Source organism: Chrysemys picta, chromosome 2 (assembly GCF_011386835.1).
Source record: "Chrysemys picta bellii isolate R12L10 chromosome 2, ASM1138683v2, whole genome shotgun sequence".
NCBI classification, from domain to species: domain Eukaryota; kingdom Metazoa; phylum Chordata; order Testudines; family Emydidae; genus Chrysemys; species Chrysemys picta.
In genome coordinates, this window is record NC_088792.1 from 283,408,369 (window position 1) to 283,434,371 (window position 26,003).

Sequence of the window (26,003 nt, forward strand, 5' to 3'; positions counted from 1 at the left end):
GTTCTGTCCCACCCACTAAGCATCCCCGCCACCAGCCCTTGAGGATGCATCAAAACCTGACCACTGCAACTTGTGGTCCAACAGTCCCAGACTGTGCAGCAGTGCCAAGGAGCTGTTATCAGATGGCATAAATTAGTCCAGCCCTAAAGGGGCTTAACGGTCCTTCAGCAGCCTCCAGGATCAGAGAAACACAGGGGTTTCTTTAATCCACCTTTCCCACCCCTAGATGTTCCCCATCAAGGTCCCGTGCCCCACAAGAATTAGTGAGGGCAAAGGATCTGGCCCAATGTCCTTTGCATATTTTACCAGTGTCAAACCCAGAGTTACTATGGGTGTCTGAAAATAGGGTCCTATTTTTCAAAAGGACCATCAGTGCTTGCACTCAACCCCTACCCCCCTTCTTGCTTGTGAATTATTAAGGACACCCATGTTTCGATTTATTGTACTACCAGAATGGTTTATTAGAGGAGGAGAGATGTTTCTACTCAAATTCTATCCCTGACATGTGCATAGAGCCCTCACCTCTGTCTGAAACCTCCTTGTTATTTCACGGGAAAATAGATTGCCATAAATTTCTGCCCTTTATAGTGTTCAGTGACAGAACGGAGGTGCCCTCAATCACATCTGTTTATCCTGGTAAGCACATTTATAAAGCTATTTCCCATCCTGCTTATTCTGTCACACTGTGGCTACTTTAATGTAGCATTTTATCACTTGTCCTGAGGCTGCTAACAGCTGCCAATTCCAGGGCTTCATTCCAAATGCAATTTTGTTCTTTTTCTTTCCCCTTCCCCTATCTTTCTCTTTATTTCTAACTTTGGGGGGAAGGTAAGATGAAAATGATGAGCTGCAGTTATTTCCTTTTCCCTTTAACTTACAGCTGCTGTAATCACGTAACATGAAGTTGTGTTATAGTTAACACTGGAAAAGTTAAACTTCAGTAAATTGAGGCTGCATTTCTGTTTGCTCTTAGCCTTTTTTGCTTTTTCCTGATAAATTCTCTGTTAATGCTTCTGATTTTAAATTCCCCTATTCCTTTGCTGGGCACAAATTGGATTGTTCATCTCACAGGAAGGCCCTCTGCATTCTTGCTTGCTGTGATCTGCATGCCTTCCCAGAATTACCTCAATCAAACGAGAATAGGCTGCAATCTGATTCAAGCTTCTGCAGAAGGGAAACTTTACCCAAGGAATTATACATGGGGATTAGTCGTTCTTGTCACTGTTCAATAGTAGCCATAAGGCCTGAATTTGAATCCAGAATGCAAAGACATAAAGCGGGAGGTGTGTGTGTGTGGGTGTGTGTATGTGGGTGTGTCTATACAGTTCTGTTTAGTTAAACAATTAAGAGACAAACATTTGATCTCACTGATGCAAATAGCAAAACTCCCACTGACTTCAGTAGAAACAGAATTTGGCCCAAAGAGAGGAAACTGAACGGAAATTAACCCATTTTTCATTGACCGCAAGGAGATTTTCCACTATTAGCAATGCTATTTGCTATCTTCTAGTCCATCATGAATGGGGCTAACCTCAGCCCATCAAACACTGGGACTTTAGATTTTACTGCAGTAAGGCTCTGTCTACACTAAGCACCGCTGTAAGGTCTCCTGTGTAGCTGCCTTATGCCACCGGCATAATGAAACCACCCCCAATGAGAGGCGATAGCTACGTCGGCAGGAGAGCGTCTCCTGACGACATAGCGCTGTTCACACCGGCACTTTTGTTGGTGAAAGTTTTGTTGGTCAGTGGTGTTTTTTTCATACCGCTGACTGACAGAAATTTCACTGACAAAAGTGCTAGTGTAGACAAAGCCTTAGACTCAGATTCTTGGTACCAAGCAGAGACACTGAAAGGTTAAGTGCGGCTTTACAGTGTAGGTGTTTCCTCTGTTGTCTCAGCATGAGCATTGCTTATACCTTAATGGTAACTTTTACTTTGTTCAATGGCCCAATAAATAGACTTCTAAGTAGCAAGACGGCATCACCGCCGTGAGCCTCTATAACACTTACATGGTAAAACAACGGAACCCTTCGGGCGGAGAGGAGATCACGCACTCAAGGCCAACGTGGTTTTGCTGAACGTTATACAACTGAATGGAACATGAGCTTGTACTTGACATCCTATACCCACAGGACTCCACTGACAGCAAGTTATTGGATCATGCCATGTGCACTAAGGGTACGTCTACCCAGGGATAAAAACCCCACGGCTAGCCGGGGTCAATTCACTCGGGCTCGCAGGTCTCAGGCTCCGGGGGTGAAAAATAGCTCTGTAGACATTCTGGCTCGGGCTAGAGCCTGAGCCACAATGTCCACCCAGTGATTTTTAACCCCTCAGCCCAAGGCCCATGGGCCTCAGAAGGGTGAGCCAGGCGTGCCGCAGGTCTTTTATCCCTGCGTAGCTGGACCCTTAGAGAGGGACAATACAAACCACGGGGGGTTTCCTCCATGGCAGTAGAGAGCAGAGGGAGAGAGTTATTTTATTTTCTACTCTGCTGTTTACTTACATTCATAAGCCACAAACAAAGCCATTCAAACCCATTAATGAGGTTACTGATACACTATGCACTTTTATTTATCACCTCTGATCCAAGGATCCTAAAGAACAATTCACATTAAGTAAGCTTCATTGGGAAGGTAAAGTGCTATGAGGTACACTCCTACACAGCTGCCCCTCCTGTCTCAACTTGAAAGTTATAGCTATGGCTTCCCTGGTACTGAAGACTGAATAGCTAAACTTGTGCAGCTGTTGTGATGACGAAATTATCTCCATGAAATCCAGTTTCCTTCTGTGCACAGAAAGGGTTTTCAACTGGCAACCGCCTCCCCACATCTCTGTTTCTCTCCTATTTCCTCAAGCTTTTTAGCACACCTTGTATTAGTGTGGGGACAGATTCAATTTTTGTTCGCAGAAGCAGATTCAATATCCTCTGCAGGTTGTAAATCTCCCAGGTATTGCTGCCATGACACAAATGGGAGAAAAATGCTTTGTGTCAACATTGGCCTTTTTTGTCAGTGAGGTCCGAAAGAAGAAAAATGAGAGCCCAGACTTCATTAGCAGCCAATTCTAAAGAGGGGGGGAAAGGCCTTTTGGTGCGGATCACAAGGGTTTCAAGTGCCAGAAATGGCCGTGATTTTCCTATGTGTTGGGAAAATGAGAAAGGAAAATAAAAAACAGCAGCGGTTCCACGCCCTAGTTTTCTTCCTGGTTTTACATTTTGAAGCCAAGGTGACGGTGTGTGGCTTTCTCTCTTGGACCATGTGTACAGAGAGCTCCTTAGAACATTGAAGTTGAATGGAAAGCCAACCTGACCATCCACGGGCTCACGGCGCTGGTGACATACAGTGGGTGCATCTATCTCAGAAAAGGTAGCTTTATTTGTTCAAGGTCTGCAGCTAAACCACCATCTCAGAGGTTCAGACAAGGTCAAGAAGGTTGAAATGAATGCTAAGCAGTCACCCTCTTAAAATCAGCCCTCTTTAAAGTGTGTCTAATGAAGCACCCAAAATCACTAGTCAATTCTCAAAATCTTGGCCTAAGCTGAGCTATTGTGTTGTCACACAATAAGGTCATGTCACAATGTGAGGGCACTGCACCAGGAGATAGCATTGCAATTTGCCAACAAGTCATACCGTGGCTGCATACGAGTTTTTCCCAAAGGAACAACCCTGAAAAGATGGCCAATATGTCTGCCCCCTCAATGTTTTTATTTGGTTCTCTTAAATTCTAAAAATCAATGATTTCTTCAGAATGACTCAATTGATTTCCCCCCCTAAAATGAAATTAAACCTAACAGTTTCAATATTGAGGACTAAAGTGTTTTTCCATTCTCTCTCCAAGGCATGCAGTGATTTTGGCCAGAGGGCAACTTGCCAAAATACTACCAAGCTTGCCTTGAAATCCCTGAGCAGAAGATTTGTAGTTTGTTCAGCAGAAAAATTGAAGCTAAGATACTTTTTTTTTTGTATTTTCATTTCTACAGAGTCACATACTAAATGCATTTAGTCATGCAGCTCAGCTACCCACAATTCTCAAGATCAGCTCCATCTCTCCAACAACCAAAGAGGCATTATTACTAGGGAGGACCAGAATGTACTGAGACTCCATCAAAAATTCATATCAAATCGTTTTTGAGGACCCACCAGGAGCAGAAAAGATGGATTCTCTTAAATCAGTCTATTCTCAGAGCACAAGAGGAGCACAAATGAAAGCAGGCAATAAGTAAGAAGGAAATTAGAATGGTTAAATAGCTAAAGAATTAAGAACATGCAACAAGAGAGTCTATAAGCATATCAGAAACTGGGAGCTTGAGAACAATTTGGTGAGTCTGCTGGATCACCCGAAAAGTACCCGAACAAACCGATAATTTAAAAAGCATAAGTCACCAGGCCCAGGTAGTACATCCAGGAATCTGGAAGGAGCTTGAGTTTGGCACGATTGAGTAGCTAACAAAAATAGGCAATCTTTTGTTAAAAAACAGCCACTGTTCCAGAGGATTTCAAGGGAACAAATCATAGGGTTGGAAAGGACCTCAGGTTGTCATCTAGTCCAGCCCCCTGCTCAAAGCAAGATCAAGCCCCAGGCAGATTTTTTACCCCAATTCCCTAAAGGGCCCCAACAAGGATTGAACTCACAACTTTGGGTTTAGCAGGCCAATGCTCAAACCACTGACCTATCCCTCTCCCCCCCCATATAATGTACCTATATTTTTAAAAAAGCTCTAGACCTGATCTGTAGAATTATAGACCAGTAAGCATTACATCTGTACCTGGAAAATTGTTTGAAATTACAATTAAAAACAAAACACCATGGAGCTTATGATATGATAAGGTCTAACCAGCATGATTTCTGAAAAGGGAATGGTGTCTCATTAATCTCTTAGAATTCTTTGAACATGTCAATAATGTAGTACATACAGAGAACTGATTGACAATTTTTTTTCCAGTGTTGTAGCTGTGTTGGTCCCAGGATATGAAAAAGAAAAAGTAACGGAGGTAATCTTTTTTTATTGGGCCAACTTCTGTTAGTGGAAGGGGAAAGCTTTCAAGGTTCACAGAAGAAGAGCTCCGTGAAGATCAAAAGCTTGTACCTTCTACCAACAGAAGTTGGTCCAATAAAGGAAATTACCTCAGCTACCTTGTGTGTCTCATAATTTTTTTAGACTTCCAAAAGGTCTTTGACAAGGTCCCTCACAAAAGGTTACTAAAGAAGTTAAGTAGTCATGCGGTGAGAGGCAAAATATTGTCATGGATCAAAGCCTGCTTGGAGACAGAAAGCACAATGTAGGTCAATTTTCATCATGGCAAAAGGTTAAGACCAGGGTGCCTCTCAGTTCATGTGTTGTTTAATGTATGTAATAATGATCTGGAAAAGGGGGTAAGCAGTGTGGTAGCAAAATCTGACACAAAGTTATTTAGGTTAGTCAGAGCCAGGGAGGACTGTGAGGAAGTTCAGAGAGACCCAATCAAGTCACGTGAATGGCCAACAATATTCAACTTAAATTAATGCTAAGTAATGCACATTGGAGGGAAAAAATAAACTACTTGTACACCTTACAGGGTTCAAAGTTAACTTTATGAACTCAAGATAGGGGCATCACTGTAGACAGCTCAATTAAAATTTCTGCTCAATGTTCAGCTGTGGACAAAAAAGTAAACAAGATATTAGGATGCAAAAGGAATGGGATGGTGAATAATACAAGGTTGTCAGTCTGGCACACATACCAGCTCTAAATTCACTTCAAAAAGAAGAACTAACTAATTTAACACTGCACTACCAGTAAGATCCCAACATATTTGTTATCACTGCTAAGGCTATACCGATGCTGCAGAGGCACCAACCAGCTCAGCAGGACTTGTGCCACCTGATATCTGACGAGGAGTCACCACCACACCTGGCTGAAGGTTAAAGAAACATCAGAGAACGTGGAGCACAAAACCATCTGCTCAACTGCACCTTCAGCTTGACCTACTGCGATAAAGTGTTATTCTAACACCCACAGAAAAAAACTACCTGTGAAGCAAAAGCTCTCACTTTTCAAAGTACTGTCATTCCAAAGCTATTGCTGCTGCCTGTTTGATGACATAAAATTAGGGCTGTCAAGCGATTAAAAAAATTAATCGCAATTAATCACGCTGTTAAACAATAATAGAATGCCATTTATTTAAATATTTTGTATGTTTTCCACATTTTCAAATGTATTGATTTCAATTGCAACACAGACATGAAAGCTTATGCCAAATAAATGTGTTAGAGTCTAAGGTGCCACAAGGACTCCTCGTTTTTACAGAATACAAAGTGTACAGTGCTCAGTTTATATTTGTTTTTCTTACAAATATTTGCACTGTAAAAAACAAAAGAAATAGTATTTTCAATTCACCTAATATAAGTACTGTAATGCAATCTCTTTTTCATTTGTAAGTTCAACTTTCATGATAATGTACAAAAAAAATCTGCATTCAAAAATAAAACAATGTAAAACTTTAGAGCCTACAAGTCCAACCAGTTCTACTTCTTATTCAGCCAATAGCTCAGACAAACAAGTTTGTTTACATTTGCAGAAGATAATGCTGACTGCTTCTTGTTACAATGTCACCTGATAGGTTTCAGAGTAGCAGCCGTGTTAGTCTGTATCCGCAAAAAGAAGAACAGGAGTACTTGTGGCACCTTAGAGACTAACAAATTTATTAGAGCATAAGCTTTCGTGGACTACAGCCCACTTCTTCGGATGCATATAGAATGGAACATATATTGAGGAGATATATATACACACATACAGAGAGCATAAACAGGTGGGAGTTGTCTTACCAACTCTGAGAGGCCAATTAATTAAGAGAAAAAAAACTTTTGAAGTGATAATCAAGATAGCCCAGTACAGACAGTTTGATAAGAAGTGTGAGCATACTTACAAGGGGAGATAGATTCAATGTTTGTAATGTCTCAGCCATTCCCAGTCCTTATTCAAACCGGAGTTGATTGTGTCTAGTTTGCATATCAATTCCAGCTCAGCAGTCTCTCATTGGAGTCTGTTTTTGAAGTTTTTCTGTTGTAATATAGCCACCCGCAGGTCTGTCACTGAATGACCAGACAGGTTAAAGTGTTCTCCCACTGGTTTTTGAGTATTTTGATTCCTGATGTCAGATTTGTAAGTGAGAACAGGCGTTTGCATGGCATTGTTGTAGCCGGCATCACAAGATATTTACATGCCAGATACGCTAAAGATTCATATGTCCCTTCATGCTTCAACCACCATTCCAGAGAACATGCGTCCATGCTGATGACGGGTTCTGCTCAATAACGGCCCAAAGCAGTGTGGACCGACTCATGTTCATTTTCATCATCTGAGTCAGATGCCACCAGCAGAAGACTGAATTTTTTTTTTTGGTGGTTAGGGTTCTGTAAATCCTGCATCAGAGTGTTGCTCTTTTAAGACTTCTGAAAGCATGCTCCACATCTCGTCCCTCTCAGATTTTGGAAGGCACTTCAGATTCTTAAACCTTGGGTCAAGTGCTGTAGCTATCTTTAGAAATCTCACATTGGTATCTTCTTTGCATTTTGTCAAATTTGCATTGAAAGTGTTCTTAAAACAAACAACATGTGCTGGGTCATCATCCGAGACTGCTAAAACATGAAATATATGGCAGAATGCGGGTAAAACAAGAGCAGGAGACATACCCCCAAGGAGTTCAGTCACAAATTTAATTAATGCATTTTTTTTAAACGAGTGTCATCACGTGGAAGCATGTCCTCTGGAACAACGGCCAAAGCACGAAGGAACATGTGAATCTTTAGCGCATCTGGCATGTAAATATCTTGCAACACCAGCTACAACAGTGCCATGCGAACACCCGTTCTCACTTTCAGGTGACATTGTAATTAAGAAGTGGGCAGCATTATCTCCCATAAATGTAAACAAACTTGTTTCTCTTAACGATTGGCTGAACAAGAAGTAGAACTAAGTGGACTTGTAGGCTCTAAAGTTTTATATTGTTTTGTTTTTGAGTGCAGTTATGTAATAAAAAACCCTACATTTGTAAATTGCACTTTCATGATAAAGAGATTGCACTACAGTACTTGGATGAGGTGAATTGAAAAATACTATTTCTTTTGTTTATTCATTTTACAATGCAAATATTTGTAATCAAAAATATAAAGTGAACACAGCACACTTTGTATTCTGTGTTGTAATTGAAATCAATATATTTGAAAATGTAGAAAAGCATAAAAGTATTTAATAAATTTCTATTGGTATTCTGTTGTTTAACAGTGTGATTAATCGCGATTACTTTTTTTAATCACAATTAATTTTTTTGAATTAATTGTGTGAGTTAACTGCAATTAATCGACAGCCCTACATAAAATATTTGATTTCAAATCAATGATATTGGCCGAAAACTATTAAACGAGGTTATCAAATGTTTTACAAACATTAATTATGTAAGTCTTACAACACCCTCAGTGTAGGTCAGTATTATCCCCATTTCGGTGATCAAGAATCGAGGCACAAAGAAGTAAAGTCCCTTCCCCCTCTCCCGCAAGGTACACAGCAAACCTGTATAAGAAGAGGCTGGAATAGAACTCAATTCTGTCCCCCGCACTCTAATCACAGGATAAAACTGAATATTGCTTAACTAGTAACTTGCAGTTTTGAGGTAGCTGTGTTGGTCCCAGAATATGAGAGAAACAAGGTGGGAGAAGTAATATATTTTACTGAACCAAATTCTGTTGGTGAGAGAGACAAAAGTTGACCCAATAAAAGATACTTCCTCACCCACCTCTTCTCTTTAACTAGTAAATAGAGGAGATCTTTTCAGTCTTCTCAGAATATTAAGGGGAAAAGAGAGCTATACACAGATTAATTGCTGTACATCATGCTTTTTTGGAGGACTGTGAAAACCATACAAAATAATAAAAGAAGCCAAGATGTAAGTTTAAAGGGCCAGAGTCTCAGCCTCTGTAAATTGGCATTGAAGTGAAGGCTGCTACATCAGTTTACAATAGCTGAGGATCTATCCCACAATTTCTACAAGTAAAATTACCCCCTCTCACCAAACTTCTTAAAGGTGTGGGGAGGAAGATAACTTATGTTTAAAAACCACTGATTGATAGCATATTTCCCGGGTCTGTTTCCTACCAGGCGATGGTCTCGGAGAAGTTACAATCCTTGTTTTGTGGTCCACATAAAAACCACAAAAGGAGGAGAGTTCCCTTAAATCTTAATAGGCGAGTTGTAAAACTGTGTGACATTCAGCAGCAGCTGGAGTTAAATGTAAAGACTCAGGACTAAAAGATGCAAAGTCCTTAATCCTCAAATGGGGTGACGGATGACTGGGAAAGAAAAGCAGGGCTGGTTCCTTGCCTGCCCCCACCGTGTGCGTGTGAAGCTCTGTATTCACCGACTCAGCAATTCCACAGTCCTCTTTTTTATTTTGTTTGATTTCTGTAACATGACTTAACGACTACAATGCATGAAGTCACCTTCCTTAACCCTTCAGAGTGGTGTAGGGCAGAAGCCTGATAAACTGATTGGAGGAGCATGGCTTATCGCCATCTGCCAGTGCTGAATTATTTCTCCTGCTTTAGCAACAAGCACAGGCTTGCGAAGGCCATCTGAATTATAAGGCTTGGGATTTGTCCCTTTCCCTTTCGAACTACCCCACATTACAAAAGGAGAATACTGCCCTACCACCACCTTGCTGATGCTGATCCATAGAGGGTCCACATATTACGTGGGGGCTGAAAATAGGGAGGCAGGAAAATCAAAAGCAGTCCTCAGACCTTCCTTTCCTTGAGGGCGTAATCCTGTCAAGTGCTGAGCTCCTTCAGCCCCCAGGCCAGGCTCCCAAATGAGCTCTTCAGCTGCAGAAAGCCCTAACCAAAAGTGAACGGAGCCTGTCTTGATTCTGTTTTAACACCACCCTCTTATCAGACACAGGGGTGGGGGTGGGGGAGGCTGATTTGTTCCACTGGAGAGGCTTAGTTTACCAGTAATAACGAGTGTTCTGTTATCATTCTGGTTGCTTCCTTTTTATGCACATCTAGCGAGGAGTGCAGCAGGGAGGGAAGGAGGAGATGGAATGCATTCGGTGCAGACAGGTGCTCCAGTGGATTTATGTTAGGGATTTTAATATAAAGAAGGCAGCGAGACCCAGGAACTCCTGCTAACCGAGTGATCTTGGGGCTCTGGATGCTGCCACTATTTGCTAATCAAATCAGGCTGATTAGCTGAAATTTGCATAACAATATTTTTAGAGTGCCCGCCTAAAAGGTGATAAATATGACACTTGGCTGACTCAGCACAGCTCCCTAGACAAACTCTCTACTTCACAGTCTGTCTGCACCCCAGTGTCCTCCAATCTCCCCGGCTGGGGAGGCCACACCATTGCTCTCATTCCACTCCACGGAGAACAGGAATAAACACTAAATCGTAGTGCTGGTGATGAGAGTAGGAACAACAGCCCTGGTGATTGAGACCCTCCATTTATTCTCTGAAGAGACACGCCATGGGCAGCAGCAACGTAAGGGCCCCTCCACGCCACCTCTGGGGCCGAGAGGACAGTTGCAGCTTTGTGCCCTATTTCATATCAAACTCCCTGCCACGTAGTGCCAATTGTGTCTGATCAACTGTGTCTGGGATTGGACCATCAATCTGATTTCACAAATGACGGTCAGCAGCCTTCCAAAGGCACTTTTGGTCACAAGGAGCTTGGCCTGTGAGAAAGCTGGAGATCTTGCAGTGAAAGGCTCTGAATCCCATAACCTATCCCTCAAACTAGCCAAAGAGAACACTCTGATTAGTTTGCGCTCCTCACCCAATGATAGACTTGGGTATTCCCCTCTGCACTGAGGCTTTTCATGACATCCCCAGCCATGGGGGAGAAGCATCAGGGAGTCTCTTATTTTATTGTACGAAAAGATCATTCCTGGGCATCGAACAGCACAGTGCCTTTAACTCTTTCCCCTCCCAATTTGTCCCTTTTACCAGCCTGGGAGAAAGATTTTGCTGAGAAGCTTGATATATGCCACATGGCACTGTACAATAGCACCTAGAGCACAAGCCTCCTGAAATAGTGTGGCCAGCAGAGAACCTCTGCTTTAAAATCAGCATGCTAATCAACGTCTCTGATGCAGAGCTCTGCACATGACCTTGGAGCACTGTACCTACCCGCTTCTGTTAGGAGAACATCAGCCTGTCCCTCCCAGGGCATTGAAAGAGATGAATTTTATTTTAAGAGTTCAACGTATTTTCATCCAACACAACTGACCCACCTGTAGTATTTCCTCCAGATCGGTTTAAAGTGTACACATGTCTTAGTTGCTCCTTTCCTCCCTGCTCCCCTATATCTCCAACATCCTTCACAAGGCAGTAAGTTATCTTTCTCCTTGACAGAGCAATCTGCTATGTGCCCTCAGAGAGACAGGCTGCTATTTAGCTTCACTTGATAAAGTCATGATATCATGGGCTAAACTTCAAAGCACAGCAAGCTCCCCCTGTAGGGAAGATCTGCCTTCAGTTACAAATGACTATTAGCATTTTCCCTGAGCTTCTTCCAAACTGGATAGATTACAATCATCTTTTGTCAGCGACAGTATTCTCCAACTGCCTAGCAATTCAGTGCACAATTTTAATCCTGGCTCTGACTCTCTGGTTTTAGGAAAATCACGGACATATTTTAGAGCTGCACTGGCCTGAAGCTGCAGTAGCGCAGCAATGAATGAGGCCCAGTGTGTCTGAGAGTCCCCAGATGCAAAATGGGATTGAGAATATGTACTCCTGGGGGAATTCTGCACGGAAAAAAAAATCTGCACCAAAAAATTTAAAAATCCTGCGTACAATATTTCCAAATTCTGCAAAATTCTGTATATATTATTTGTCAAAATAACACAATATAATTACACCAGGTACAATTATTTTGGTAATTTATTTCAAAATACCTGTCAGCAAGTATGTCTGTAACAATACAGACAATGAAAAGGATTCAGGATTTTTTTGACAAATAGATTCCTTACTAGGCATATTAATACAGAACTCCGAGTAATAATCATTTAAACTACAGTACAGAACTGGTATTTCCTGCACCACTCAGAAGCAGAGCAAAGGCTTGAGGGAGTCAGAGGTAACAGAGGAGCTGAGGGAAAGGGAAGTAATTACTGGGAAGGAGCCTGGGTTTGAATTTGGAGGTTTGTTGGGTATGGGTGGGAAAAGTATGGAACAGGTTGTTTTGGGAGGCGGGAAGGGATTCTTAGGGAACCTCCCCCATGCAGAGCCTGGCTGACCCCTAGCTTTTCTAATTCAGTCAGGTACATCTGCCTCCCTCCCCATCTGTCCCTGCACCCCACTCCTCATGTGTCCCTGTGCCCCCACTCAGCCACCCCTTGTCCCCCCATGTGTCCCTGCACTCCTTCCCCTGTCCCCATGTGTCCCCGTGCACCCACTCAGCCACCCCCTTCCCCCACGTGTCCCTGCACGCCCTCACCCTGTCCCCATGTGGCCCTGCATCTCCACTCCTATTCAGCCCCTGCCCCAATCTGTCCTTCCCCCAATAGCCCTTATGAACTCCAGTCACTGGAATGGCTGGGGACTGAGCAGTTTTGAAAATATGGCCATCTGATCTGGGTGCCTAAACAAGAGCTGAGCTCTTCTGAAAATCTGGTCCCAATTGTGTGTGTTTAAACATTTTTGAAAATCTGGACGAACATCCTTTAACCATTCTTTTTACATGAATGGCACACCTCTAGCAGCCATTCAACACACAGTTGATGATATCACATTGATTCAAACTTATCTGCATGAGTAGTATAGAATAAGTGATGGCATGCGGTGTTATAAAGTTTTTGTTGGCACAAATTAGGGGATACGGCATAACTCGGGGACTGCAAAGCTCCTACGGGAGTTCTGCAAGTGACACTCAATATTTTCAAGTAAGCTGAGCAGCACGTATTTTGCTTACAGCATTCATCATTTGTACCATCTGATAATGTAGTCATCTTAGTCTTCAAAATGGATTTTTTAAAACCTGCCCTTTGCTCTTTCCCTTTGACAGTGATGAGTTAATAGAGAAATCAATATAATATTAATAGATGAACAGTGAGTAAAAAAATCATTCCACTAGACTGCATAGCCCCAGTTCCACCGTGATCTGTTCCTAGTTTGCTCTCAAAACGGTGCTTCACGGGCAGGGTAAGTACATGCGACATGAGTTTCATCACAGATGACAGCTAGACAAATGAACTTGCATTAGATTCTCTCTCAGGCACTTGTACGTGAGAGAAAAATTGTTGCACAGAGGTTCAGCATCTTCCCAAAAGCCAAGGAGAGTGTCAATTTCAGAATAAAAATCATCAGTTCCTGGTTCCTCGCCCTGTATTCAGGCTACTCCTCTCTGGCTAAATCCTGGGCCCACCGAAGTCAGTGGAAAAGTACATTGCTTGCTGTGTCTTGTTCCTTCATTACAAATGAGATTTGGCCTGTGCTTTTCCATTAGGATTGTGTGTCCATAAGCAATGCTTTGTTCTGTGTTCTGACTTGTTATAACTGGCCCATGGGGTAGGCAAATACTGGTACATAAAATGCTGTATTACTTCATAAACTACTACTAATAAAAAAAACAAAACACACAACTTGAAGGAGCAGTTTTTAAAAAAAGAAAACAGTTCACTACAGGTCTGCAGGGGGCACGGAAAATTAAATTAAAATTAAATTCCTTTCATGGATTGAGAACTGGTTAAAAGACAGGGAACAAAGGGTAGGAATTAATGGTAAATTCTCAGAATGTAGAGGGGTAACTAGTGGTGTTCCCCAAGGGTCAGTCCTCGGACCAATCCTATTCAACTTATTCATAAATGATCTGGAGAAAGGGGTAAACAGTGAGTTGGCAAAGTTTGCAGATGATACTAAACTGCTAAAGATAGTTAAGTCCAAAGCAGACTGTTAAGAACTTCAAAAAGATCTCACAAAACTAAGTGATTGGGCAACAAAATGGCAAATGAAATTTAATGTGGATAAATGTAAAGTAATGCACATTGGAAAAAATAACCCCAACTATACATACAATATGATGGTGGCTAATTTAGCTACAACAAGTCAGGAAAAAGATCTTGGAGTCATCGTGGATAGTTCTCTGAAAATGTCCACCCAGTGTGCAGAGGCAGTCAAAAAAGCAAACAGGATGTTAGGAATCATTAAAAAGGGGATAGAGAATAAGACTGAGAATATATTATTGCCATTATATAAATCGATGGTACGCCCTCATCTCGAATACTGCATACAGATGTGGTCTCCTCATCTCAAAAAAGATATACTGGCACTAGAAAAGGTTCAGAAAAGGGCAACTAAAATGATTAAGGGTTTGGAATGGGTCCCATATGAGGAGCGATTAAAGAGGCTAGGACTCTTCAGCTTGGAAAAGAGGAGACTAAGGCGGGATATGATAGAGGTATATAAAATCATGAGTGATGTGGAGAAAGTGGATAAGGAAAAGTTATTTACTTATTCCCATAATACAAGAACTAGGGGTCATCAAATGAAATTAATAGGCAGCAGGTTTAAAACAAATAAAAGGAAGTTCTTCTTCACGCAGCGCAGTCAACTTGTGGAACTCCTTACCTGAGGAGGTTGTGAAGGCTAGGACTATAACAGAGTTTAAAAGAGAACTGGATAAATTCATGGTGGTTAAGTCCATTAATGGCTATTAGCCAGGACGGGTAAGGAATGGTGTCCCTAGCCTCTGTCTGTCAGAGGATGGAGATGGATGGCAGGAGAGAGATCACTTGATCATTGCCTGTTAGGTTCACTCCCTGTGGGGCACCTGGCATTGGCCACTGTCGGTAGACAGGATACTGGGCTAGATGGACCTTTGGTCTGACCCGGTACGGCCTTTCTTATGTTCTTATTATGTTCTTAAATTAATAACAGTCCTCAGTGTCAGCATCCAAAACTCAATTTATGTGCTTAAAATTGCCTGCCCCATTTACTCTGTTTTCTGTGAGAACATCACTGTCATGGCTAATGTATGAAGAGCCAGGGACCTCTTGCTAAACAGGGTGGAACACAAATGACACCTCACCATAAAATGCTTTTCTCCTTTATGCTGATTTTAATTAACTTTTCAGTGACCCTTTCCTCATAAGCCCGAAGAGCCCTTTCCTTTCAGGGACCCATAGGGTTCTCTTACCTCCCCCACCCTCAAGCTCCTCAACAACCCCACATGAGCCAAAAGAAGGTAGATCAGGGTTGCCTCTGAAGCAAATATAGCTATTTTAGGTTGGGTTGGAGGGTGGATTCCTCAAGGGTTACATCAAGTGAACTCCCACTACTACTCAGAGGACAGGGTTAGAGGAAAATGCCAGAGGTGCACCCATCAATACTGACTTTTTACATGCTGTACCCATCAGAGATTGAGAGGAGGGGTAGCACTGGAATGTGTTACCTAGGGAGGTGGTGGAATCTCCTTCCTTGGAGGTTTTTAAGGCCCGGCTTGACAAAGCCCTGGCTGGGATGATTTAGTTGGGAATTGGTCCTGCTTTGAGCAGGGGGTTGGACTAGATGACCTCCTGAGGTCCCTTCCAACCCTGATCTTCTATGATTCTATGTTTCCAACTACAGGCTACAGAAGATGAGAGTTGGACAGATATTCCAGTAACAATACTTTGCTCTTCTGTAACACTCTTTCTATGGATCAAGGCACTTTAAATGCATTAGTTAAGCCACACAATACTTCAGCAAGGTAGACAAATACTATCCCAATTTTACAGATGGGTAAACTGAGGCACAGAGTTCTTACAAGAAATTATTTCCCCAAAGATCAGAAATACAAATCAATGGCAGAACAAAGACCACAACCCAAGAGCACAAGGAGTCAGAACTACAGCCCAACTCCAGAGCACATGGGTAAAATATCTTGGCTGGTTTATGCACATTGATTAGCATATTGTTAATTAGCAACTGGGAGTGAACTGGCGTTCGTTTGACAGACAAGTTGCAATTCCAAGTCCCTTACGCCAGCCAATTACAAGAGAGAAAATAGAAAATAGCTGTATTAATGCAGCACATAGTGTTTCTACTGTATACTTCACTACAGAAATATTACCTGTGTAAGGTATTACCTTTTGTGAGAGAGTCATCATCTGGTAATGGAAAATTAGGCCAAAAAGGTGCAGTAAATCATGAAGAGAAAAGGCATCTTTTCCAGCACAGGCAGCATGAACATTAGATTCTATCATTACTCTTTGTCACCAAACAATGCTTCAACCACAAGCCTTATTTTTGCTGTTACACGTCTATATCTATCCATCCTTCTGTCACATCTTTATGTATCACTACACAGATGACAAGATATGGGACTTTAAATCATCCACATTATTATGTATGCAGATATAGGGTTTTTAAAAAAAGATATTCACAGACACTATGTGTGTGCGCACATATGCATATATATATATACACAAACACACAAGCACTATATATACTGTGTGTATGTATATATGCACACACACATATATATAATGTGTGTATATAACATACAAAACCCTATAAATATCTATATACTTAATAATGTGCATGATTTAAAGTCCCATATCTTGTCATCTACATATTGGTACATGCAGATGTGACAGAAGGTGGATAGATATAGACATTTACAATAGCAGAATCATTGCTTGTGGTTGTTTGGTGACAAAGTGAGAGAGATGGGAGTAGAGGGATGTATATTTATATATGCATAAATAATGTAGATGGTTTTATGTACAATGTGTGTATAGTCAAGTGTGGGTTTATTATTATTATTTTATTTCCTCTGTAAACGAAATGCTTAAACTTTAGCACATGTTTAAAATCCATCCCCATGTAGCTGAATATCTGGGCTTTGGTTACTAAAAGTCTGATCTAAGCCCACTGAAGTCAATGGAAAGAACTCCTGTCAACTTCAATGGGGTTTGGATTCGGTCCTATGACTCTAATAGGGAAGAGGAAAACAATAATTAGTGGATATTAGAAATCTCTAAAATGTACATCAAATAGCTTTCCCAATACTGTCACAGCTGTAAAGTCTGATATCTCAGGACCTTCCAGAGACAGAAATAAGTATTGTGGGTCCCACTGAGAAGCTGACCTGTTTCCTGGAGAAACATGAGATGCTGGACCTTAGGGTCAAGCACTGAACACTGTGGACCCTAGAACTCAAACCAGAATCATGTTTGGGAGGAAGATGGAAACATTTTTTTAGTTGTTGATAATGACGAAGATGATGATGATGATGAATGGCAGCTGCTTGACACTGCACAGAAGTTTGGAATGTTTGAAGTATACCTCTAAGGCTACGTCTACACTTGCAGATGTGGAGCGCCGGGAGTTAAACCAGCCCTTGGAGACAGCAGCAGGGAAAGTGCTGCCATGTGTTCACACTGTGCTCCCTGTGACTGTGGAGCATGTCCACATTAGCAGCTCTTGCAACCCCACAGAGAGCAGTGCATTGTGGGAGCCATCCCAGTGTGCAAGTGGCTGCTGCATGCTTTGGAAAGGGTTTCCAATCCCTAATGGGGCAGGAACAGCATCATATGATGCAGGTTTCCCAATCCTATTGTTCCATGGGCATCCTACTAGATTGCCAGCGGCTTTTCAAATGAGGTGCAGGGGGTGGAGGGTGATAGGGAGTGTGTTGTGTGTATGTGGGGGGAGAGACAGTGTGTTTTGGGGGGCAGAGAGTGTGTCAGCATGCTGTCTTGTAAGTTCAGACAGCAGCAGGGGGAAGGGGGAAACCCGACATCAGTCCCCACCCCCCTGCCTCTCTCTCTCTCTCTCACACACACACACACACACACACACACACACACACACACACGCATGCCCGCCTCTGCAGCAGGAGCATTCCACAGCAATGGTTTGCTTTGTGTCCCGGAGCAGATAAGCATGCCGGCTGTCAGAAACGGAGCTTTGAAAGGGGATATCTGTACGCCTGCAGCCGATTTCAAAACAATGACCAGAGTGGTCCCTTGACTTCAGAGGATTATGGGACGTTTCCGGAGGCCAATCATAGCGCAGTAATTCAACACCTCATCCACACTGATGCCCGGGTGTTTCAGCCAGGGCACAGCAAGCTTTATGCTTCTCGTGGAGGTGGATTACCAGCGACGCTCCAGCCGCGGGGTCCTGGCGCTCTAACTGCCTTGCCAATGTGGACACTTCAGGAGTTATGGCGCCCAGGGCTGATTTAATGCGCTCCAACTTTCAAATGTAGACAAGGCCTGAGAAATGGATTAGAGTCAGAATGCTGGTGAAGTGGCCAAAGGTTCATGACAAATGAATTTTCCACAACGTAGTACCACATGGTATATTATCACATATGTACCTCCTCCAGTGTGGATGGATTGCATTTAAATGATGGGTCAGACAGACATATATATACAGATGTCAATCATTCAGCAGCCAGTGGGAAAGAAAATAAATAAATAAATCATTTAGCAGGGACTCTGCTTAGCATTGGTTTGTTTTTCATTTATGGATTTTATTTTTTCCCCTGGGAAAAGTGAATTTAGCAAAACCAAAATTGCAACGCCTGCGTTCAGAAATACAAAATCAACTGGAAGACACAACCGACTGAAAGATAGATCTATCTATCTTTCCACACCTGGTCCACTGTATTCGACAATGAGAGCGCTTAACTCCAGAGACCAGCAGCTATAAAAAAAATGCATTGAATTCTCCCTGAAACCGAGGAGCAAATCCAGTATCTCAGGATAAAGGGAGTTTATAAATCTCTCAACTGTACTGATTAGCTCTTTGATCTCATCAAGAGTCATCCCAATCCCAATTTTCCAACACAGTCCATATTTTCATGCCCCCTACAGTGCTCACTTGCATAGCACTTAAAAACTCTCCCAAAATAAGCTTACTAAGGCACACAATTCAGGTCAGGATGATGAGAACATAGAGTCATAATCTAGTGCAATTTTGAAAACACGTGTTTGCCCTGTTTTTTCCTCTACAACATCTCCAGACTACATTATTTCCACGCTAACATCAAAATAGGGCCCCTGTATAGGGCCTTCAAAGTAAAGACCAATAGCTTATGTTTAATGTGCTGGAGAAAGAGGAGCCAGTGGAGGAATACCCAAGATACGATCAAAGTGATGAGCAAGAAAAACAATCTTCACAGCAGCCTTTTGGCATAGCTAGCTTTACTTGTTCATATCATCACTTGTTACAGAATCTCCCTATTTCCTGAAGGCTTCCCTGTTATTTCTGTGCATCTACCATTTTACTTTCAGACTTGTATATATATTTTCCCCAAAACATACTCTTCACTTACCTTCTCCCTAGCAATAATACCAAAGAAACCTAAGGGAGATTATCATGATCAACTCATTGGTTATCAGCGTGTAATACAATACAGGGGTGCAGAGAATACAGTCATTTTGGGATGTAAACACAAGTGTCATCATGCCACAGACTAGGGGCCTGATCCAAAGCCCTCTGAAGTTAGTGGAAGTCTTTGACTCCAATGGCCACTGGCTCAGGCCCTGGGGAATTTATAGTTCTGTTCTACATAGCTCTGGTGTGACCACAACTAGGTATTATATATAGTCCCAAACACCTTGGTAGCAGAAGAAAATGAGTAAATTAGTGTGATAGATATGGCAATTTCCTGCAATATCTTTTGGAGATCTTGCTGTATTAAGTTTACGTATCATTGCCAGCCAGGGATTGAAGGTAGTTCTATGGGGAAAGGTGACCACAGCTCCTCCAGGAATTAAGAAGTGTGCGCGTGTGTTTATGTGTGTAGGGGTGATTAGGCAAATTCACTCAGGCTGTAAACCTGCAAAGGAATGCCACCACTTGGAGAGGCTCACATATACTAGTTCAAACTGGATTCTCCGAAGACCAACAGAAAAAGAAATGATTTTTGGATAAATAGCCTGAGTTTAGACTAACACAGAGCCTTCTTTCTGATCTAGAAAATGGAGAGGACTTTCTGTGCAAGGGGCTCCCCAATCCTTCCTGGGAGGAGTGGAAGGATTACTGAGGTCCCATAAGACTATTGGGTGACCGCTGGTAACTTTTTAGCAGACATATAGGAACTTTAATGGTTTTTAATAAGTATTCTCTGTAAAGCTTTCACCTTAAGAATACATGTGCTTGCTTACAAAGAGCTGTGGGGTAATTTGTGACTGCTGGCAATTACAGCTGTTCATAGCCTTCGGACAGGAAGCAAAGCAGAGACACTGACCTTTTGTTGTGGATATCACAGAGTAAGCTGGGAACTGTGCAGTCTGGAAAAATCCCTGGTCAGGAGGGATGGAGACATGTGTCTTCACCCAAGAGAGGTGACAGCTGAGGAGCCAGGGGCCTAGAGTGGGTGCCCTTGGTGGACCACAAGCAGGGAAAAACAGGTTCAGTTGCCCTGAACTGTGACAATTAGATGGAATACAGAGAACGGAAATAAAGTGATTGAAGAGCAAGGGAGATTAACTTGTGAGCAGGACAATAACTGTCTGTTGGTATTTGAAGAGTGTAAATGTCAAGGAGGAAGAAGAATTATTGAAAGGGCCCAATAGAGTTTTACTCGGTGTAGAGGGCTGAGAAAGAAGAAAGAGATATTTAAGACGAATAGAGGGAAGAATTTCATCAACAGTGAAGTCTACTGGACCATGAAATAGTCTCCCAAAATAAATGGAGGCAGTCCTATAGCTTGGGTCATTTAAAATTAAATGGACAATATATTCAAGCATATTCTGTAGGGAACAATCCAATACTGACTCCCAGGGGATGGACATGTCAAGCTAATAGGTAGTTTCTATCTCTAATGACTATGAGTTTCCAATATACTATAGTGAATTGGTGTATTTGAACAAATTGGATGTTTCATAGATTCATAGAAATGTAGGGCTGGAAGGGACCTCGATAGGTCATTTAGTCTAGTCCCCTGCACTGAGGCAGGACTGAGTATTATCTAGACCCTACTTGATAGGTGTTTGTCTGATCTGTTCTTAAAAACCTCTTCTGTCAGAGATTCCACAGCCTCCCTAGGCAATTTGTTCCAGTGCTTAACTACCCTTACAGTTAAGAAGTTTGTCTAACCTAAATCGCCCTTGCTGCAATTTGAGGAAGTTACCTACCTGTAAATGGAGGTTCTTTGAAATGTGTGGTCCCTATTTGTACCCCATACATGGGTGTGCATGGGCACCATTCATCTGAGTCCGGAAGTATTTCTTAGCAGTGTCCGTTGACCCACACATGCATAGTGCGTTCCCTTGTGCTTGCAGCCAAGGATATAATAGGTCGTGCAGGATGATGCCTCTCCAGTGTCCCTCTTACCACCGTGTAGTCCAGTTGTAGATAAATCTCTGATAATTTTCATATGACTTTACATTGTGCCTCTTCATATAACCTTGTGGTGGGTCTACCCACGTGTGACCTCTGTTTTCATGGGACTTTGTATCAAAGCCTCATTTAGAAACTTTGCATTGCCCTTGGTATAATATTATAGCCCCTAAGGATAGAATAACATAGAAGAAAAATTTCTTTTTGCTAGCAGTAGAACAAGAGCTCTCCCCCCCCCACTCTTAATCGATTGCCCTGTTGAATGAATGAGGTGTGGATGAGCAAGGCATGGAAGGCAGCACCTCCAGACAGCCTCAACTGTTGGAGAGGGGCTGGGAGCCAGACCCAAGGACAATAAAACGTGTCAAGTGGGCTCATTAAAAACAAGCAGACATACCGACGGCCTCGGGGGGTTAGAAGCAAGCACCTTCTTTTGGAAACACCCTCTTTGCAGCATTGGGACAACACTCAAAAGAAAGCAGCACAAAGGACCAATGGACACAGACACAGAGTTTGAATCTGGTATAGATTTGCATAAGAGGAAAGCTGCTATAAAAGTGAGGTGTCTTGCAGAGGACCCCGGGTCTCGTCTTGTCAACATGGGAGCATCGATCTGGATCGGCAGAAGCCCGGCTCCACCCCCTCCCCCATCTAACTCACCTGGCCAGTGCAGTTAAGGGGGGCAACTAATTGGTAACAACAAGACGGAGTGTGTTTGTGTGTGTGTGTGTGTGTGTGAGTGTAAGTGTAATATATTATATGCATATAATACAGTGTTAATGAATACATGTATTACTAATAAATGTGGCGTTTTGTCTTATTCCCCCTGAAAAGATCCTGTGCAGTACTTTAAGTACAACACAGTCTGCACAGAGGGGATGGAGAGCAGGTAGTGGAATACAAATAGGGACCACACATCTCAAAGAACCTCCAGTTCATAAACAACTTGTGCCTCCTGATAGCGGTGGGGCACAATGTAAATGGAGGGACACGTGACTACCCCAGATGTCTCCTCTTGGAAGAACTTCCAGCCCCACCTCCCTGGGCCAGGGCAGCCAATCCCGCTGACTCCTAGGGGGCTGAGGCCACAGGAGCGGGGAGCACGTGCCTCTTGGCCCGGCTGGGGCCAGCCCCGGCTGAGCAGAGGCCTGGGAACCCGCATCTGGTGCCTTCCCCAGCAATAATAGTGACTTTCATCCAGGGCTGAGCATGTGAGGTTTGCAAACAATAATAAGGTATATCCAGCTAAAACTGGGGAGGTGTGTGGCACAATCCAAAATGTCCATATCATTCTCATCACATTTCTTTCAAAATAGGTTTTAAATTAGTACTGCTGATTGCAGAAGGATTGCTTAATACCGGCTTAATGCAGCATAATGATGGAGAGACATAATACACGATGCTAATTTTCTTATATTTTATCCCCTTCCTATTAATTAAAGAATCACTGAAGCTCTGTATGCAAGAATGGATACGTTGTGTAGCCCTCACAAGGTCACTGAATGCACGTACAGTACCAGTTATCAATGCAAAGTGGGTTTCGGTTGTGATGTCAGTGGAAAAACAAATTCTTAAGAAACAGAAATCTGAATCCCTGTCACCATATGCAAAATGGCTGAGTGAATTATCTAACACTTAGCTAATGGGGAATTAACATTAGGTGGGAGTAATACTTGGAAAGCCTACAAAATCAATAAGAATCTTATTTAAAAATAAAGGTGTGTTATGTCTGTGTACTTTTAGCAACCATGTAGCACCTGGAGTGAAATCTTCCACACCTGCTGGGCATCTTCCATCTGCTCATCACAGGAAGCTTTCATCTAGCATTTTCAGTTACAGGGAAGTGACAATGTCTTCTGTGCCGGGCAAGGGACGGTAGGAACATGCATAGGGAAAGGAAGCTGCTACATTCTCTCAATAATATCACAAGAATATGACCCCCCTCTACCACTACCTAAGAAAAGACCATTACATCCACGCTTCTTAGCTATCAAATGTCTCCTCCTCCAAAAAAAGAAGCCACGCTCTTCAGCACTGATACATAGGAGAAAGCAGAGTGCAAAGTATCCGTACAGCCTAGACTGCACCTGTGAAATTAATAATGACGTATACCCCACATGCCTGAATGAATGTCTATATCCTCTACCCCAACAGGGCAGCTGCGATCAGCCAGCCTGTCCTTGGTCTCTTTCTAAAAGTTCCATCTTGATAGGAGGGCTGGGCCTTTTCACTTTGTGGACCACCTTCTGTATGAAAGTACTGTGAAGACATCTTTTTAGGACTGTACTATCTTCAAGACATTGCACATTTATCTTGTTCAGGTGAGTCCATCCTGGATCATTTTTCTCCCTTCAGTTCATCAATATTATTATTACTGTAAATTGTACATACAGCTGGAATATCCAGATCATTGGACTGGGGATATTTTAATTTGTGTTTAGTTGTATACAATACCCAAGGTGGTTTTACCAGTACAACCTGAAATAAACACCTAAGTATACTTAAGAGCAGCAATATCCCAAAGTACAAATATATGCAACATACTGCAGTGATCCACATTATAGATGGCTCTGCAGGACGCTCAGCCACGAGAGATTCCAGCAGAGGTTTTCACTGATATTGCTGTCAAACTCACACTCACAGACAGGTACAGATGCTAAAATGGAGGATAAGCTTTCACAGCTTCACCGCTGGGAACAAAAATATTCAATGACTTTCTGTATCTTGGACATCAGCACTACCATTCAACCAACTTCAGCAGTGCATAAGAGGAGATTTTCCCCTAGAAGACAAAGTAAGTCTCCCATTTATAACATCGAATCATATCTAATTCTTATCTCTATTTAAAAGCAGCATATAATCTCTTTTGAAAGACATAGCGAATTGGGCCACAGTTTGAACTTTTGTCCTCTTTTTGCACTGTTGATTGCATCACACTTTTGGAATCACTAATATCCAAATTCATTCTGATAAAATTAGCTGAATTCAATTAGACAATAAAGAGCATTTCTTAATCAACGGTTCTGATTTATTCTGAAGTCCTATCGTTAAGTTCATCCTTCGTTTAAGTGTGCTTAAGTTTATGATTGACAATGTTCTCTGTTCTCAATCATTTATTGGTTAAATTCAAGCAACTGAGTTTTCCAAAAATGCAAACTGAATTTTTTAAAAGAAAAAAATATATACATAACTCAATCCTATCTCTTCTTAAAAAAAGCTTGTGGTGCCTTTTGACGTTGTATTTATAAACCTTTGTTCTGCCTTTTAGTAAAAAAACCACCCTGTAATATTGTAATTTGATTCCTTTCCTTCACCATTACTACGTTAAGAACCTACATATTCTTAGATAAAAGAGCAAAATATTTAATTATGAAGGTCGGAGGGTTACAGTATTTTCTTTTGCATGATCACTGGCATTAGGCATTGACTGCTGATGGAAATAGAGGAAACAGGAAGTAGATGTCTGTATAGAGTAAGGTGGATTGTTCAACCTAGCATACAACAACATATCTGGGTACAGTAACTCCTCACTTAACATCATCCTGGTTAACGTCGTTTCGTTATTACATCGCTGATCAATTAGAGATCATGCTTGTTTAAAGTTGTGCAATGCTCCCTTATAATGTTGTTTGGCAGCCGCCTGCTTTGTCCACTGCTTGCAGAAAGAGCAGCCCATTGGAACTAGCTGGTGGGGGCTTGGAAGCAGGGTGGACCAGCAGCCCCACATCAGCTCCCTGCTCCCCTAAGTTCCCTGTACAGCAGCCGCCCAGCAGGCTATCAATTGCCTGCAGTTCAGCTGTCCCTCCCCTCACTGCCATGTGCTGCTCCTGCCCTCTGCCTTGGAGCTGCTTCCGGGAGCCTCCGGCTTGCTGTGCAGGGGGTGGGGAGGCAGAGGGGTGCTGATGTCAGGGTGTCCCCCTCCCCACGCTTCTGCCCCCCGCTCCTGTACCCCATCTCCACAGAGCAGGGGGAGACAGGACAGGGCTCAGGATGGAGGGAGCTTGCTGGCAGTAGCTGCTGTCTCAACTTGTTGATCTACATAAAAAGACAATGTACTTAGAGTGGGGTCAGTGTACTTTAAGGGGAAATGCGCATTTCTCTCTCTCACACACACAGTGTGTGTCTCTGTCTCTCCCTCTTTCACACACACACACACACACACACACACACACACACACGTGTGGGGGTGGGGGTGGTGCAGGTGCATGTGTGTATAAGACAGACACACACACACACTGTGTGTTTGTGTGTCTGTCTTACACACACATGCACCTGCACCACCCCCACCCCCACACTTTGGAAAGTGGAGGGAGTGGTGCGCTCTAGTGGGATAGTGTGGGTTCATCATCACGTTCAGTTTCCAGAGGGAATGTTTGCAGGCACAGCCATGCTGTCTCTCCTTCCTCCTTTCCTGCTGCCTTGTAGAGTGTGAGGCTACATTAACAACAATGTGTTAACCCTTGAGGGGTCAGCTAAGTTCTAGTTCATCATTTAGCAGTAAGGCATTCCCTGGGAAATAGCCCACCCTCTGACTCCACCACCTCAACCAAGATTCACAATCATCATTGCTGTGTACAGTATTTTATATATATATATATATACACACACACACACACACACACACACATACAGTCTTTTGTCTGGCAAAAAATTTCCCTGGAACCTAACCCCATTTACATTAATTC

At 42.5% G+C, this 26,003-nt stretch overlaps 1 protein-coding gene across 23 annotated transcripts in view; it reads right to left on the reverse strand.

Annotated features, from left to right (window-relative positions):
• TSNARE1 (t-SNARE domain containing 1) overlaps positions 1-26,003 on the reverse strand; it is a 702,049-nt gene that overhangs the window by 256,586 nt on the left and 419,460 nt on the right. The gene's annotated exons all lie outside the window — the stretch shown is intronic.